General features: G+C 38.4%; 1 protein-coding gene across 1 annotated transcript in view; it reads right to left on the bottom strand.

Moving 5' to 3' along the window:
- The window catches only part of CCDC34 (coiled-coil domain containing 34), a 54083-nt gene that overhangs the window by 11608 nt on the left and 26134 nt on the right, over window positions 1-16341 (bottom strand). The gene's annotated exons all lie outside the window — the stretch shown is intronic.

The following is a 16341-nucleotide window of genomic DNA, read 5'->3' as shown; positions in this document are numbered from 1 at the left end:
CATATGATATTTCTCTTCCTCTGACTTACTTCCCTAAGTATGATAATCTCTTGGTCCATCCATGTTGCTGCAAATGGCATTTTGTTCTTTTTTATGGCTGAGTAATATTCCATTGTAAGTATGTACCAACTCTTCTTTATTCCTCTGTCAATGGACACTAGATTGCTTCCATGTCTTGTCTACTGTAAATAGTGCTGCAATGAACACTGGGGTACACCTATCTTTTTGAATTATGGTTTCCTCCAAATATATGCCCAGGAGTGGGATTGCTGAATCATATGGTAGTTCTAGTTTTAGTTTTTTAAGGAACCTCTATAATGTTCTCCATACTGGTTGTACCAATTTACATTCCCACCAACAGTGTAGGAGAGTTCCCTTTTATCCACACCCTCTCCAGCATTTTATGCTTTGTAGACTTTTTGATGATGGCCATTCTGACCGGTGTTAGGTGATACCTCATTGTAGTTTTGATTTGCCTTTCTATGGTAATTGGTTATGTTGAGCATCTGTCCATGTGCTTTTTGGCCATCTGTATGTCTTCTTGGGAGAAATGTTTACTTAGATCTGCCTACGTTTTCAAAAAATTTTATTTTATTTACTTTTTTATACAGTAGGTTCTTATTAGTCATCAATTTTATACACATCAGCATATACATTGCAATCCCAATCGTCCAATTCATCACACCACCATACCCACACCCCCGTGGCTTTCCACCCTTGGTGTCCATAAGTTTATTCTCTACATCTGTGTCTCAACTTCTGCCCTGCAAACCAGTTCATCTATACCATTTTTCTAGGTTCCACATACATGCATTAATATATGATATTTGTTTCTGTCTTTCTGACTTACTTCACTCTGTATGACAGTCTCTAGATCCATCCATGTCTCAACAAATGACCCAATTTCATTCCTTTTTATGGCTCAGTAATATTCCATTGCATTTATGTACCACATCTTCTTTATCCATTTGTCTGTTGATGGGCATTTAGGTTGCTTCCATGACCTGGCTATTGTAAATAGTGCTGTAAAGAACATTGGGGTGCATGTGTCTTTTTGAATTATGGTTTTCTCTGGGTATATGCCCAGTAGTGGGATTGCTGGATCATATGGTAATTCTATTTTTAGTTTTTTAAGGACCCTCCATAATGTTCTCTATAGTGGTTGTATCAATTTACATTCCCACCAACAGTGCAAGAGGGTTTCCTTTTCTCCACACCCTCTCCAGCATTTGTTGTTTGTAGACATTTTGATGATGCCCATTCTAACCACTGTGAGGTGATACCTCATTGTAGTTTTGATTTGAATTTCTCTAATAATTAGTGATGTTGAGCAGCTTTTCATCTGCTTCTTGACCATCTGTATGCCTTCTTTGGAGAAATGTCTATTTAGGTCTTCTGCCCATTTTTGGACTGGGTTGTTTGTTTCTTTAATATTGAGCTGCATGAGCTGTTTATATATTTTGGAGATTGATCCTTTGTCCGTTGATTTGTTTGCAAATATTTTCTCCCATTCTGAGGGTTGTCTTTTCTTCTTGTTTATGGTTTCCTTTGCTGTGCAAAAGCTTTGAAGTTTCATTAGGTCCCATTTGTTTATTTTTGTGTTTATTTCCATTACTCTAGGAGGTGGATCAAAAAAGATCTTGCTGTGATTTATGTCAAAGAGTGTTCTTCCTACATTTTCCTCTAAGTGTTATAGTGTCCAGTCTTACATTTAGGTCACTAATCCATTTTGAGTTTATTTTTGTGTTTGGTGTTAGGGAGTGTTCTAATTTCACTCTTTTACATGTAGCTGTCCAGTTTTCACAGCACCACTTATTGAAGAGACTGTCTTTTCTCCATTGTATATCCTTGCCTCCTTTGTCATAGATTAGTTGACCACAGGTGCATGGGTTTATCTCTGGGCTTTCTATCTTGTTCCATTGATCTATGTTTCTGTTTTTGTGCCAGTACCATATTGTCTTCATTACTGTACCTTTGTAGTATAGTCTGAAGTCAGGGAGCCTGATTCCTCCAGTTCCGTTTTCTTCCCCTCAAACTGCTTTGGCTATTTGGGGTCTTTTGAGTCTCCATACAAATTTTAAGATTTTTTGTTCTAGTTCCTTAAAAAATGCCATCGCTAATTTGATAGGGATTGCATTGCATCTGTAGATTGCTTTGGGTAGTATAGTCATTTTCACAATATTGATTCTTTCAATCCAAGAACATGGTGTATCTCTCCATCTGTTGGTATCATCTTTAATTTCTTTCATCAGTGTCTTATACTTTTCTGCATACAGGTCTTTGGTCTCCCTAGGTAGGTTTATTCCTAGGTATTTTATTCTTTTTGTTGCAGTGGTGAATGGGACTGTTTCCTTAATTTCTTTTTTCAGATTTTTCTGAAAATCATTAGTGTATAGGAATGCAAGAGATTTCTGTGCATTAATTTTGTATCTGCAACTTTACCAAATTGATTAGCTCTAGTAGTTTTCTGGTGGCATCTTTAGGATTCTCTATGTATAGTATCATGTCATCTGCAAACAGTGACAGTTTTACTTCTACACTTCCAATTTGTATTCTTTATATTTCATTTTCTTCTCTGATTGCCGTGGCTAGGACTTCCAAAACTATGTTGAATAACAGTGGTGAGAGTGGACATCCTTGTCTTGTTCCTGATCTTAGAGGAAATTCTTTCAATTTTTCACCATTGAGAATGATGTTTGCTGTGGGTTTGTCGTATATGGCCTTTATTATTTTGAGGTAGGTTCCCTCTATGCCCACTTTCTGGAGAGTTTTTATCATAAATGGGTGTTGAATTTTGTCAAAAGCTTTTTCTGCATCTATTGAGATGATCATATGGTTTTTATTCTTCAATTTGTTAATATGCTGTATCACATTGATTGATTTGTGTACATTGAAGAATCCCTGCATCCCTGGGATAAATCCCACTTGATCATGATGTATGATCCTTTTAATGTGTTGCTGGATTCTGTTTGCTAGTTTGTTGTTCAAGATTTTTGCATCTATATTCATCAGTGATATTGGTCTGTAACTTTCTTTTTTGTAGTATCTTTGTCTGGTTTTGGCATCAGGGTGATGATGGCCTCATAGAATGAGTTTGGGAGTGTTCTTTCCTCTGAAATTTTTTGGAAGAGTTTGAGAAGGATGGGGGTTAGCTCTTCTTTAAACGTTTCCAAGAATTCACCTGGGAAGCCATCTGGTCCTGGACTTTTGTTTGTTGGAAGATTTTTAATCACCATTTCAATTTCATTACTTGTGACTGGTCTGTTCATATTTTCTATTACTTCCTGGTTCAGTCTTGGAAGGTTATACCTTTCTAAGAATTTGTCCATTTCTTCCAGGTTGTCCATTTTATTGGCATAGAGTTGCTTGTAGTAGTCTCTTAGGATGCTTTGTTTCTCTGCAGTGTCTGTTGTAACTTCTCCTTTTTCATTTCTAATCTTATTGATTTGAGTCCTCCCTCTTTTTCCTGACAAGTCTGGCTAATGGTTTATCAATTTTGTTTATCTTCTCAAAGAACTAGCTTTTAGTTTTATTGATCTTTGCTATTGTTTTCTTTGTTTCTATTTCATTTATTTCTGCTCTGATCTTTATGATATCTTTCATTCTGCTCACTTTGCATTTTGTTTGTTCTTCTTTCTCTAGTTCCTTTAGGTGTAAGGTTATATTGTTTGAGAATTTTCTTGTTTCTTGAGGTAGGCTTGTAGAGCTATAAACTTCCCTCTTAGAACTGCCTTTGCTGCATCCCATAGGTTTTGGATCATCGTGTTTTCATTGTCATTTGTCTCTAGGTATTTTTTAATTTCCTGTTTCACTTCTTCAGTGATCTCTTGGTTATTTAGTAACGCATTGTTTAGCCTCCATGTGTTTGTGTTTTTTATGTGTTTTCCCCCTGTGATTCATTTCTAATCTCATAGTATTGTGGTCAGAAAAGATGCTTGATATGGTTTCAATTTTCTTAAATTTACTGAGGCTTGATTTGTGACCCAAGATGTGATCTATCCTGGAGAATGTTCCATGCACACTTGAGAAGAAAGTGTAATCTGCTGTTTTTGGATGGAATGTCCTATAAATATCAACTAAATCTATCTGGTCTATTGTGTCATTTAAAGCTTCTGTTTCTTTATTTATTTTCATTTTGGATGATCTGTCCATTGGTGTAAGTGAGTTGTTAAAGTCCCCCACTATTATTGTGTTACTGTCGATTTCCTTTTTTATAGCAGTTAGCAGTTGCCTTATGTATTAAGGTGCTCCTATGTTGTGTGCATATATATTTATAACTGTTATATCTTCTTCTTGGGTTGATCCCTTGATCATTATGTAGTGTCCTTCGTTGTCTCTTGTAAGATTCTTTATTTTAAAGTATATTTTATCTGATATGAGTACTGCTACTCCAGCTTTCTTTTGATTTCCATTTGCATGGAATATCTTTTTCCAACCCCTCACTTTCAGTCTGTATGTGTCCCTAGGTCTGAAGTGGGTCTCTTTTAGACAGCATATATATGGGTCTTGTTTTTGTATCCATTCAGCAAGCCTGTGTCTTTTGCTTGGAGCACTTAATCCATTCACGATTAAGGTAATTATTGATAGGTATGTTCCATGACCATTTTCTTATATTGTTTTGGGTTTGTTTTTGTAGGTCCTTTTCTTCTCTTGTGTTTCCCACTTAGAGAAGTTCCTTTAGCATTTGTTGTAGAGCTCGTTTTGTGGTGCTGAATTCTCTTAGCTTTTGCTTGTCTGTAAAGCTTTTGATTTCTCCATCGAATCTGAATGAGATCCTTGCCAGATAGAGTAATCTTAGTTGTAGGTTCTTCCCTTTCATCACTTTAAGTATATCATGCCACTCCCTTCTGGCTTGTAGAGTTTCTCCTGAGAAATCAGCTGTTAACCTCATGGGAGTTCCCTTGTATGTTATTTGTCGTTTTTCCCTTGCTGCTTTCAATAATTTTTCTTTGTCTTTAATTTTGGCCAATTTGATTAGTATGTGTCTTGATGTGTTTCTCCTTGGGTTTATCCTGTATGGGACTCACTGTGCTTCCTGGACTTGGGTGGCTATTTCCTTTCCCATGTTAGGGAAGTTTTCGAATATAATCTCCTCAAATATTTCCTCTGGTCCTTTCTCACTTCTTCTGGGACCCCTATTATGCGAATGTTGCTGCATTTAATGTTGTCCCAGAGGTCTCTTAGGCTGTCTTCATTTCTTTTCATTCTTTTTTTTTTCCTGTTCCACAGCAGTGAATTCCACCATTTTGTCTTCTAGGTCACTTATCTGTTCTTCTGCCTCAGTTATTCTGCTATTGATTCCTTCTAGTGTAGTTTTCATTTCCGTTATTGTACTGTTCATCTCTGTTTGTTTGTTCTGTAATTCTTTTAGGTCTTTGTTAAACATTTCTTGCATCTTCTCGATCTTTGCCTCCATTCTTTTTCCGAGGTCCTGGATCATCTTCACTATTATTATTCTGAATTCTTTTTCTGGAAGGTTGCCTATCTCCACTTCATTTAGTTGTTTTTCTGAGGTTTTATCTTGTTCCTTCATCTGGTACATAGCCCTCTGCCTTTTCATCTTGTCTATGTTTCTGTGAATGTGGTTTTTGTTCCACAGGCTGCAGGATTGTAGTTCTTCTTGCTTCTCAACTTAATCTCTTTAAGGCTAAATGCGCATATGCCAACATTAGCAGCCTGAATCTTACAATACCTGCTAGTGTTGAAGGGTCTCCTGCAGAGGCAAGGTGTGGCTGTGGCTCACTGTGGGGACAAGGACACTGGAAGCAGAAGTTCTGGCAAGTACTCCTTGGTGTGAGCCCTCCCAGAGTCTGCCTTCTACCTACTTTTTGATTGGGTTGTTTATTTGATATAGAGCTGCATGAGTTGTTTGTATATTTTGGAGATTAATCCCGTTTCAGTTGCTTCGTTTGCAAATATTTTCTCCCATTCTGTGGGTTGTCTTTTTATTTTGTTTACGGTTTCCTTTGCTGTGTAGAAGCTTTTAAGTTTCATTAGGTCCTATTTGCTTATATTTGTTTTTATTTTCCTTAGTCTAGGAGGTGTATCAAAAAATATCTTGCTGCGATTTACATCAAGGAGTATTGTGCCTATGTTTTCCTCTAAGAGTTTTATAGTGTGTAGCCTTACATTTAGGTCTTTGATCCATTTTGAGTTTATTTTTATGTATAGTGTTTATGAAATGTCTAATTTCATTCTTTTACATGTAGCTATCCAGTTTTCTCAGCACCACTTTTTGAAGAGACTGTCTTTTCTCCTTTGTATATTCTTGCCTGCTTTGTCATAGATTAATTGACCATAGGTGGGTGGGTTTATTTCTGGGCTTTCTCTCCTGTTCCATTGATCTGTATTTCTGTTTTTGTGTAAGTACCATACTGTTTTGATTACTGTAGCTTTACAGTATAGTCTGAAGTCAGGTAACCTGATTCCTCCAGCTCCATTATTCTTTCTCAGAATTGCTTTCGCTATTCAGAGTCTTTTGTGCTTCCATATAAATTTTAAAAATCTTTGTTCTGCTTCTGTGAAAAATGTCATTGGTAATTTGACAGGGACTCCACTGAGTCTGTAGCTGCCTCGCGTAGCATAGTCATTTTGACAATATTGATTCTTCCAATCCAAAACAATACCTTTCCACGTCATCTTTGTGTCACCTTTGATTTCCTTCACCACGTCTTATAGTTTTCAGAATACGGGTCTTTTGTCTCCTCAGGTAGGTTTACTCCTATGTATTTTATCCTTTTTGATGCGATGGTAAATGGGATTGTTTCCTTGATTTCTCTTTCTGATCTTTAGTTGTTAGTGTATAGGAATGCAAGATTTTGGTGTATTAATTTTGCATCCTGTACATTTACTGAATTCACTGATGAGCTCTAGTAGTTTTCTGGTAGCATCTTTTCTATGTATAATATCATGTTGCTGCAAACAGTGACAGTTTTACTTCTTTTTCAATTTGCATTCCCCTTATTTCTTTTCTTCTCTGATTGCTGTGGCTAGGACTTCCAAAACTATGCTGAATAAAAGTGGTGACAGTGGACATCCTTGTCTTGTTCCTATCTCAGAGAGAATGCTTTCAGCTCTTTACTGTTGAGAATGTTAGCTGTGGACTTGTCATATAAGGCCTTTACTATGTAGAGGTTAAGTTCCCTTTATGCCTACTTCTGGAGAATTTTTATTATAAATGGGTGTTGAATTTTGTCAAAAGCTTTTTCTGCATCTATTGAGATGATCATATGGTTTTTAGTCTTCAGTTTGTTAACATGGTGTATAACACTGATTGATTTGTGGATATTGTAGAATCCTTGCATCCCTGGGATAAATCCCACTTGATCATGGTGTATGGGATTCAGGTTGCCAGTATTTCGTTGAGGATTTTTCCGTCTATGTTCATCAGTGATACTGGCCGGTAATTTTCTCTTTTTGTGGTATCTTTGTCTGGTTTTGGTATCAGGGTCATGGTGGCCACGTAGGAAGTTTGGGAGTGTTCCTTCCTCTACAATTTTTGGAATAGTTTCAGAAGGATAGGTGTTAACTCTTTTCTACATGTTTGATAGAATTCGCCTGTGAAGCTATCTGGTCCTGCATTTTTGTTAGTTGGAAGCTTTTTAATCAGTTTCAATTTCAGTACTTGTGATAGGTCTATTCATATCTTCTATTTCTTCCTGGTTCAGTCTTGGAAGCTTGTACCTTTCTAAGAATTAGTCTATTTTTCCAGGTTGTCCATTTTATTGGCATATAGTTTTTTGTAGTAGTCTCTTATGATCCTTTGTATTTCTGTGGTGTCAGTTGTAACTTCTCATTTTCATTTCTAATTTTATTGATTTGAGTCCTCATTTTTCTTGATGAATCTGGCTAACGGTTTATCAATTTTGTTTATCTTCTCAAAGAATCAGCTTTTAGTTTCATTGATCTTTACTACTGTTTTCTTCATCTCTATTTCATTTATTTCTGCTCTGATCTTTATGATTTCTTTCCTTCTACTAACTTTGGGTTTTGTTTGTTCTTCTTTCTCTAGTTCCTTTACATGTAAGGTTAGGTTGTTTTTTTGAGATTTTCTTGTTTCCTGAGTTAAGACTGTATTGCTATGAACTTCCCTCATAGAACTGCTTTTGCTGCACCCCATAGGTTTTGGATCATCGTGTTTTCATTGTCATTTGTCTCTAGGTATTTTTTATTTATTTATTTATTTATTTTTTGTCTCTAGGTATTTTTTAATTTCCTCTTTGATTTCTTCAGTGATCCATGGTTGTTTTGTAACATATTATTTAGCCTCCATGTGTTTGTGTTTTTTACGGTTTTTATTTCCTGTAATTGATTTCTAATCTCATAGTGTTGTGGTTAGAAAATATTCTTGATATGATTTCAATTTTCTTAAATTTACTGAGGGTTGATTTGTGGCCCAAGATGTGATCTATCCTGGAGAATGTTCCATATGCACTTGAGAACAATCAAAGGAATGTTGTAATAAATACCAATTAAGTCCATAGGGTCTAGTATGTCATTCAAGACCTGTGTTTCCTTGTTGATTTTCTGTCTGGATGATCTGTCCAGTGATGGGACTGGGGTGTTAAAGTCCCCCACTATTATTGTGTTAGTGTCAATTTCTTTTTTTATGGCTGTTAGCATTTGCCTTGTATATTGAGGTGCTCCTATGTTGGGTGCACATATATTTGTAATTGTTATATCTTCTTCGTGGATTGATCCCGTGATCGTTATGTAGTGTCCTTCTTTGTCTCTTGTAACAGTCTTTATTTTAAAGTCTATTTTGTGTGATGTGAGTTTTGATACTCCAGCTTTCTTTTGATTTCCATTTGCATGGGATACCTTTTTCCGTCCCCTCACATTCCCTCTGTATGTGTCCCTAGGGCTAAAGCGGGTCTCTTGTAGACAGCATATATATGGGTCTTGTTTTTGTATACATTCAGCCTGTCTGTGTCTTTTGGTTGGAGCATTTAATCCATTTACATTTAAGGTAATTATCGGTATGTCTGTTCTTACTGCCAATTTGTTAACTAGGATTTGTTTTTGTAGGCCTTTTTTTCTTCCCTTCCTCTTCTCTTGTGACTTTTTTCCCCCTTTGCGGTACACGGGCCTCTCACTACCGTGGCCTCTCCCACCGCAGAGCACAGGCTCTGGACGTGCAGGCTCAGCGGCCGTGACCCACGGGCCCAGCCGCTCCCCGGCATGTGGGATCCTCCCGGACTGGGGCACGAACCCATGTACCCTGCATCGGCAGGCGGACTCCCAACCACTGTGCCACCAGGGAAGCCCTTCTCTTGTGATTTGATGTCTATCTTTTAGCGTTGTGATTGGGTTGCTTCTTCTTTTTCGTGTGTGTATCTATTGTAGAATTTTGGTTTGTGGTTCCCAAAAAGTTTTGACCTAGCAGTCTATATATGTACAAGACTGTTTTAACTTGCTGGTCTCTTAATTTCCAATGCATTATCAATATCCTGCATTTGTACTCTCTTCTCACGACTGCTGGTTTTACTATCATATTTGTGTGTGGAGATTTCCTACCTTTGCTTTATGTTTGTCTTAACTGGTGAGCTTTCCCATTCATAATTTTCTTGATTCTAGTTGTGGTCTTTTCTGCCTAGAGAAATTCCTTTAGCACTTGTTTCAAAGTTGGTTTGGTGGTGCTGAATTCTCTTAGGTTTTGTTTGTCCATAAAGCTTTTGATTTCTCCGTCAAATCTGAATGCCAGTCTGCTGGGTAGAGTATTCTTGGTAGTAGGTTTGTCCCTTTTGTCACTTTAAATATATCATCCACTCCCTTCTGGCGTGCAGATTTTCTGCTGAAAAATCAGCAGATACCTTATGGGGATTCCCTTGTATGTTATTTGTTTCTCTTCCCTGTTGTTTTTAATTGTTTCTATTTAATTTTCATCAGTTTGATTAGTGTGTGTCTCATCTTGTTCCTCCTTAGGTTTATCTTGTATGGGACTCTCTGTGCTTCCCAGACTTGAGTGTTTCCTTTCTAATGTTAAGGACGTTCTCAGCTATAATCTCTTCAAATATTTTCTCAGGCTTTTTCTCTCTTCTCCTTCTGGGACCCCTACAGTGCTAATATTGGTGCATTTAATGTTGTCACAGAGGTCTCCAAGACTGTCCTCATTTCTTTTCATTCTTTTTTCTTCATTCTGTTCTGCAGCAGTGTTTTCCAACATTCTGTCTTCCAGCTCACTTATTCTTTCTTCTGCCTCAATTCTTGTGCTATTGCTTCCTTCTAGTGTATTTTTCATTCCAGTTATTGTATTGTTCATCTGTTTGTTTATTCTTTAGATCTTCTCTTTGTTAAACATCATTTGTATCTTCTCAATCTGTGCCTCCATTCTTTTCAGAAATTTTGGATCATCTTTACTATCATTACTCTAAATTCTTTTTCAGGTAGTTTGCCTATCTCCACTTGATTCAGTTGTTCTTGTGGGTTTTTATCTTGTTCCTTTGTCTGGAACATATTTCTCTGCCATCTCATTTTGTCTAGCTTTCTGTGTTTGTGGTCTTCTTTCCACTGGCTGCAGGATCATAGCTCTTGCTTCTGGTGTCTGCCCTCTGGTAGGTGAGTTTGGTCCTGAGGCTTGTGCAGGCTTCCTGGTGGGACTGGTCCCTACCCACTGGTGTGTGGAGCTGGGTCTTGTCCCTCTGGCGGGCAGACCATGTCACAGGGTGTGTTTAGAGGTGGCTGTAAGCTCAGTACGGCTTTAGGCAGCCTGTCTGCTGATGGGTGGGGCTGTGTTCCTATCTTGCTGGTTGTTTGGCCTAAGGCATTCATGCACTGGAGCCTCTAGGCTGCTGCGTAGGGCCAGGTCTTGATGCCAAAATGGCAACCTCTGGGAGAGCTCAAGCCAATCAATATTCTCTGGGGCCTCTGCCACCAGTGTCCTTGCCCCCCCCCATAGTGATCCAGAGCCAATCTCAACCTCCCCAGGAGACCCTCCAAGACTCATAGGTAGGTCCAGCCCAAGCTCCTATGGAATTACTTCTTTGTGCTGGGTCCCAGTGTACATGAAACCTTGTGTGTGCCCTCCAAGAGTGGAGTCTCTGTTTCCCCCAGTCCTGTGGACCTCCGGCACTCAAGCCCCACTGGTCTTCAAAGCCAAGTGCTCTGGGATTCCTCTTCCTGATGCCAGACCCTCAGCCTGGGGAGGCTGAAGTGGGGCTCAGGACTTTCACTCTTGTGGGAGAACCTCTGTGATATAATTATTTTCCAGTCTGTGGGTCACCCACCTGGCGGGTATGGGATTTGATTATGTTGTGAAAGCGCCCTCCTACCATCTCATTGTGGCTTCTTCTTTGTCTTTGAATGTAAACTATCTTTTTTGGTAGGTTCCAGTCTTCTTTGTTGATAGTTGTTCAGCAGTTTGTTGTGATTATAGTATTTTCATGAGAGGAGGTGAGCTCAAGGCCTTCTACTCCACCATCTTTTCCAGAATCAAGGGGCTGCTTTTAGTTTGGATGCTTGCTGTCTCTTTCCTCAGCATGGGCTGGCTGTTATCCCCTTGATATGGGGTGTGCAGGTGCAGCAGCCCTTGTGCACTCCCCGGACAGTGTGGGCAGCACTTGGCAACTTCTTGTGGATCTCGTAGTGGTGGCCCGTGCCTGCCTATGGAGCCCATGATTGCAGTGGTGACTTGAGCCCACACCCAGAGATTCTGTAGGCAGTGTCCCGTTGCCTGGGAGCACTTACAGGGAAAGAAGCTCTTATGGTGGTCCTGTCCCTCTCCTCATGTGCCCCTAATAGTGGCACCTTACTTTTCTGGCAGGCACCAGCTTCTCCTGAGTACACCCTCAGTTGCCACAAGCTAGCCTCTGCAGACTGTCTCTGAACAACCAACCCTGGTCCCTTCCCTGGGTCTGACCTCTGAGGCCTGAGCTTCAGCACCCAGTCCCCACCCGCATCAACAGAGGAGCATCTCAGGCTGGAGAACGCAAGGTGGTGGTGCCGACCTTCTGTGCAGGTTACTCTCCATTTTGCCTTCTGCAAACCAGTTGCTGTGCTCTCCTCCTAGGCTCCGAAGCTCCGCCTCCATCCAGGCTGATCCCCCACCAGTGAAGGGACTCCCAGGGTGCGGGAACCTTTTCTCCTTCACAGCTCCCTCCCTGTGGTGCAGGCCCGTCCCCATTCTTTTCTATTTCCTTTTGTCCTACCCAGTTACTTGGAGGTTTTCTTGTCCTTTCAGAAGTTTGAGGTCTTCTGCTGGCGTTCATTAGATATTCTATGTGAATCGTTCCACTTGCAGATGTGTTTTGAATGTTTTTGTGGGAGTAGGTGAGCTCCCTGTCCTATTCCTCCACCATCTTGATTCCCCAGCCTGTAACTGTATTTTGAGACAGGACTTTTAAAGAGGTAATCAAGTTCATAAAGGTGGGGCCCTAATCCAAAAGGACTGGTGTCCTTACAAGAGGAAGAGGAGACATCAGGGATGGGCATGTACACAGAAAAGGCCATGTGAGGGTATGGAGAGAAGGCAGTCATCTGCAATCCAAAGAGAGAGGCTGCAAGAGAAACCAAACCTTCCAGATACCTTCATTTTGGACTGTCAGCCTACAGAACTGTAAGAAAATAAATTTCTGTTTTTTTAAGCCACTCAATCTGTGGTATTCAATATTTTGTCACGACAGCCCTAGCAGACAAAGAGAATAAGCTTATGAAAAGATGGTAAATACCATTAGATCTCAGGAAAATGGAAATTAAAACAACGATGATAAACTACTACACACTTAATAGAATGACAACGTTAAAAAGACTGAGAATCTGGCAAGGATGTGGTGCACTTGGAACTCTCAGACAATAGTGGTAGGAATGTAGAAGTGGCACAAGCACTTTATAAGAAATTGCTGAACTATTTTTTAAAGTTAAACACACACTTACCATACAACCCAGGAATTCAGTTCCTAGGCATTTACCCAAGAGCAATGAAAACAAGTATCCACAAAAAGACTTGTACGTAAGTGGTCACAGAATTTTATTCATAATATCCCAAAACTGGAAACAACCCAATTATCCATCAACTAGTGAATGGTTAGACAACTTGTGGTATTCCACAGAATAGAATATCACTCAGCAATAAAAAAGAACAATCTTAATACCTGAAATATCAGCAATTTTTAAAAACAGAAGAAGCTTGACACAAAGGAATATATATTGAATGATTCTACCTATAGGAAATACTAGAAAAGGCAAATCTAATCTACAGGAACAGAAAGCAGACTTATCCTTCCTTGGAGCTGGGGTTAGTTGGTGGGAAGCAGGGGCTGAATGCAAGGGAGCACAAGGGAACTATCTGGAGTGAAGGAAATGTTCTCTACCTTGACTGTAATGCCGGTTTCACAGGTACATAAGCTTGTCAAACCTCATCAAACTTAAAATGGGTGTGTTTTATTGTATGTAAATTATTGCTCAATGAAGTTGATTTTAAAACATCAGACAGACAGGCCCTCTGCAGCATTTAAACTACAGAAGAGAGGATAGAATGCCTTTAGTTAGCAAAACGAGACCAGAGCAGACATTCAGAGAGAAGTACTGAGAGAGAGCAGCCAGCCACTAAGTGGCTTCAGATTTTCTGGCACTGCAGTGCTGTACCACACAGAGAATAACAATAAATCTTTTTTTTTTTTAAGATGGTGCCCTGAGAGAACCTTTGTTTCTTCAAACTAAAGGAAACTAACAAACCAACTGACTACTCAAAGTTTCTGAATTTCTATTTTGGTTTCTTCAACAGTATCTGGCACATGATAAACGTGTTGAATGCATGAATGATGCACTGATGACAGTGTTATCAATCATACACTTTGCTGATTGGAATTAATTTTTTACATTAAAAAAGCAGTTCCATAGTTTAAAAAAACTGTTTAAAAATAAATTTTTAATTCTCAAACAATGAAGGCAAATGCCCTTTTGCAAGATATGTGGTAATACACTGTAAAAAAACAAATCTAAAAAATGAATTAGCATGGCAACACAAATGTCAGAGTACCAGATGAGATAAGCCATTTATTTGAAAAGGATTTAACGATTTATAGCACAATATAAGAAATTAGCTTTGCTAATGGATACATAAATTCTTTTTGTCTGATTTTTTGATAGAACACAGTGAAAATGACTTAGAGAAAATAATGCCACAGATACATCTAAAATGTGAATGAAGCTGGAAGCAGCAGAGGACCACACACCATGAAATGTAAACAGAGGAGAAAAAAGCTAGATGCCAGACAGGAAGAGAAGAACCAGAAGAGCAGTCTTTACAAATAGAGGTAAGTATAACCAAGACTGAAATAAGAAATCTGATAGTTCTTAAGGCACAAAACAAAAAAAAAAAAAACAAGAGTGATCAATTATTCCTTAGTATGCACAGGAATTCTGCAGAATAAGTAAATTTTTCAAGGTTCATTTTTAAACTCTTCTCAACCTTATGGAATCTTGCTTTCGATAATTAGTGATTTATGTCAGGGCAAGCCACTTCCCTTCAAAAGAAAGAAATAATTTTTCTCAAATAATTGGATTAGATCTACTGCCACTAATTAAAACAGAGAATATATCATCTCTACATTCTTAGACAAACAACAACTATGTTTGATTAGCATGGTAAAATGAGCTTAATGGAGTCAGAAGATAAGAGAAGCTTTTAGAGGAGAGAGCATACTATTCAGTACATGCAAAACTTTTATTTTCTAGCTATTTATTTCAAAAAAGTATCACTCAAAGCTTGGTTGTAGTTACACAGGCTTATTTTGATCTTGGCATTTATTCACAAAGAACTCTTTCTTGTATTATGGGATGTAGCAAACTTAAAAAAAATAATTTACTTCTGAAGTAAAGAACAAATATATTTATGGTTACAACATACACACGCCTAGCCAATTTCCTTCTTATAATACTTGGATGAAGAAAGCTATGTCATCTTCAATTTACTGGAATTATTTACTAGGTACTATTATTAATACCACTACGCACTGCATTCAATAATAGTTAGAACCCAAAAGTTAGAAATAATTTAAAATTTTTGTCTTACAACTTAAACATTTGACTGAATTCATAAAATTGGATATTAATAATAAAAGCAGTACCATTCTAAATGTGTAAAAAAAATCACAACAGAAAACAAAGTGACAAGATATTTTTTACATTTCTAATTTGAGATCTAATACAAGACTGTATTAAAACTGAAAGGAAAATGATACATTTATTCATTCACTCATTTATTCCAAAAACAAATGCTTACTATATTACAAAGCATTATGTTAGTTAGATCTTGTAATGGATAGAAAATAACTTAAAAAAAACCAAAAAAACCAAAAAGCTCCTATCCTTAAGAGTCTTAAAATTACAAGGGGGGCTTCCCTGGTGGTGCAGTGGTTGAGAATCCACCTGCCAATGCAGGGGACATGGGTTTGAGCCCTGGTCCGGGAAGATCCCATATGCCACGGAGCAACTAAGCCCGTGGGCCACAACTACTGAGCCTGCGCTCTAGATTCCGTGAGCCGCAACTACTGAAGCCTGCACGCCTAGAGCCTGTGCTCCACAACAAGAGAAGCCACTGCAATGAGAAGCCTGTGCACCACAACAGAGTAGCCCCTGTGAGCCACAACTAAAGAAAAGCCTGCACGCAGCAACGAAGACCCAACGCAGCCAAAAATAAATTTATTAAAAAAAGAAAAAACTTACTTACAAGGGAAGTAAAGACATGTGCATAATACAACTAGCAACAAAGTATATCATATACTGCATTGTATTTTGTATAAAGTGATATAAATTAAACAAGGACTCAGAAGAAAAGAATTTCCAGCATGTGATCAGCAAATGATTCATGTAGGAAATACTTTGAGTTGGATAATGAAAGGTAGGGTGAAAAATGTGATGAGATCCCATACTGAAGAGATACCATATTAAAAAAAAGGAAATGAGACACAGAAGTGTTCTCAAAACTTCTCATGAACATATATTCCTAGGGGCGGGGGAGCACAGTCCAAAGCCCAAGATTTCTTTGAAATCTACTGTGTATTTTAAAAATAATATAAAATTTATGTTCTACTCTATTAAATATCTATGCTTGCTTTAACATAAAACTAACATTTTTCCTTTCAAAATTTTCCAGCAACACTAATACTCCAAGAAGATGGGCCATGCTTATCCTGAGTGTGCTCCCCAAAGATGCCAGTCAGAAGCTGACAGTATGGAATGAAGGGCAGCACAGTTGGAAGGAGATGTGGCTCGGAGAGCAGAGAGTAGAAGGTATTTAACCAGCCAGGCTAGAACAGTTCAAATGTTATTCAGAGGACAGTGGGGAATCATGAAAGATATATTTTGAACTGAGGGATGACACCTGACTTTTTGGCAAGATTA

Source organism: Globicephala melas, chromosome 8 (assembly GCF_963455315.2).
Source record: "Globicephala melas chromosome 8, mGloMel1.2, whole genome shotgun sequence".
Taxonomy (NCBI): domain Eukaryota; kingdom Metazoa; phylum Chordata; class Mammalia; order Artiodactyla; family Delphinidae; genus Globicephala; species Globicephala melas.
Note: the sequence above shows the minus strand (reverse complement) of the source record. Positions and strands in the feature narration are given on the sequence as shown.